We start from the raw sequence: 2,378 nt of genomic DNA on the forward strand, positions 1-2,378 counted from the left end.
TTAGAGAAAATTATAGTCTTTTATTAGTAAGAACACCATTAGCTATTGAGGAAATTCCCCACTATTCTTGTGATTCTCAGAGTTTTCACCATAATTGACTACTGAATTTTTGCAAATCCTTTTTTTTCTGACTAGATTAATATGATGATATGATTCTTCTTTTCTACCCTGGTAATATGGTGAATTCTATCCATTGATTTTCAATATTAAAGTGTCTTGCACCCTTGAAAGACATTATATTTGTGCTTGGTATATTACTCATTTTACATATCAATGAATTTTACTTGCTAAAATATTTTAAGAAATTTGTGTCTGTCTTCTAGATAAAAGATATTTCCCTGTATTTTTCAGTTCTTTATGGTCTTTGTCTGATTTTGGCACCAAGGTAATATTAGCCTCATAAAATGAGTGAAGAATTATTTTCTTTCTATTGTCTGCAAGAAACTGTGTATAATTCATGCTAATTCTGCTTCAACGTTTGACAGAATTCTTCAGTGACAGTCTGGGCATTTTTTTTTTTAATTAAAACTTCAATTTATTCATAGACATCATGACTTCAGCTATCTCTGGCCCCTGTTCTGAGGGGAGATGAGGAGGAGAGACTGCTGGAGCCCACAATGAGGTTTGGGGACAGACAGCAGGTGCCTCCAGAGCACTGTGCCCTGCACAGAAGTAGGTTCCTGCATCTGAGAGCTGGGCAGCAGCGAGGTGCAGGGAGCTGTGCTGTTTGGACTCTCCAAGCCAACCTGTCCGTCTCTGCTGCGTCTTCACTTCTCCACCCTTAGCTAATATCATCAAGAGGACAGGACTTCCCCCAAGGCTCTGCTTATACCACTGTAAGCTGCTTAAAATGCTTGAGGAATTGCAGTACGTGGTGAAGTTCTCTCCTTCTTGCAGAAGCAAGAATTCAGGAAAATGCTTTATCTGTTGTCCATTCATTTCTGTTCAGAAAAGTAATGAGAAGTAACAGAGAAAGTCTGATTAGATGTTTATTCTCTCAGCTATAATGGTCTCTTTCATTCTTCTTGAGTATTTTCTCCTTCTTTCCATGTCTCCCTCCCCAACTCCCTCTATTACCCACATTTTAGTTTTTATGTTTTTCTCAACATCCTGCTCTCAGTCAGAAAATCCCACTCCTACAGTTGCCTGCAAATAAGATTCCGCTGTGCTGAATTTTCTGGGAGCAATCAGGGAAACCCCAAACTCACGTGATATTTGTATCCATAAGATCAACACTGGTGCTAACAGTAGCATCTCCTTTTTCTTCCTCTTCAGAAAGAGTTGCTGAATCGGCCTGCTCCTAGAAGGGTTTCCTTTGTATCAGCTTCTTCAAGACCTATAGAAACCTGGTCTATACTGCCTTTGGGAAATAAAAAAGAAAGGAGTGATTTCAGTTTGAGACAGCCCATCACTTACCACCATGTTACCCACCCATCTTCCCCAGGGAGTGTCTATGTTTGCAGATGCTGCCCCTCTGTGACTGGATCATTTTGATATTTGGCAAAACTAATACAGTTATGTAAAGTTTAAAAATAAAATTAAATTAAAAAAATAAAAAAAAAAATTGCTGATCCAGTAATACCTGGTAAATAGTGGTTACTCAAACATTTGTTGAATGATAAATAAATGTGTATGTTTACTTATGTGAGAATTTGAATGCAAATGTCCCAAAGAGTAATTTAATTAATTACTCTTTTTTAAAGTAATTAAATAATGCCCTTCCATGAATGCAAACTATCAGGAGTTGCTTGTAGCTATTTAGAAATGTTACCTTTGGAAAACTGTGTTAGCCCCAATAGCCCTTATTCTACTGTTACAAATTATCACAAATTTGATGGCTCCAAAAAGCAAGAACTGGTTCCCTATAATCTGGAGGTCAGAAGTCTGAAAACAAGGTGTTAGCAGGAACATACTCCTTCTAAATGGTCTAGGAGAGGATCCTTCCTTGCCTCTTCTGGCTTCTGGTGGCCCCAGGTCCTCCTTTGCTAGTGAGTGTATACCTCCAACCTCCTCCTCCATCGAGAAGACCTCACAAGGCCTTCTCACCTGTGTGTCTCTTAAAAGGACACTTGTCACTGGATCGAGGCCCCACCAAGATAATCCAGTATGATTGGATTTTGATACCCTTTTCCTAATTACATTTGAAAAGTTTCTTTGTTAAATAAGTTCACATTAACAATTTCCATGGATTAGGATGTGAATGTATCTTTAGGGGCCCACCCTCCAGCTCACTATAGGATCCTTAATGTCTTTGAAGTGTTGCCATGCAGTTATATAAATGGTAGACATCTCAAAACTTCTTTAAAGTCAAAAGTAAATCTGAATCTGAATTACTTTATATATAGAAACAGAAAAAGTAGCAGGTTTGGGATGTAATG

At 38.1% G+C, this 2,378-nt stretch overlaps 1 long non-coding RNA gene across 1 annotated transcript; it reads right to left on the minus strand.

Annotated features, from left to right (window-relative positions):
* Positions 1-552: 552 nt before the first annotated feature.
* Positions 553-2,061, minus strand: LOC129620472 (uncharacterized). The gene is made up of 3 exons (XR_008698546.1): positions 1,914-2,061; positions 1,209-1,360; positions 553-941 (listed from the first exon to the last, which is right to left on the minus strand). It is a non-coding gene; the product is annotated as an uncharacterized LOC129620472 (long non-coding RNA).
* Between the last annotated feature and the right edge of the window lie 317 nt (positions 2,062-2,378).

Source organism: Bubalus kerabau, chromosome 10 (assembly GCF_029407905.1).
Source record: "Bubalus kerabau isolate K-KA32 ecotype Philippines breed swamp buffalo chromosome 10, PCC_UOA_SB_1v2, whole genome shotgun sequence".
Classification (NCBI taxonomy): domain Eukaryota; kingdom Metazoa; phylum Chordata; class Mammalia; order Artiodactyla; family Bovidae; genus Bubalus; species Bubalus kerabau.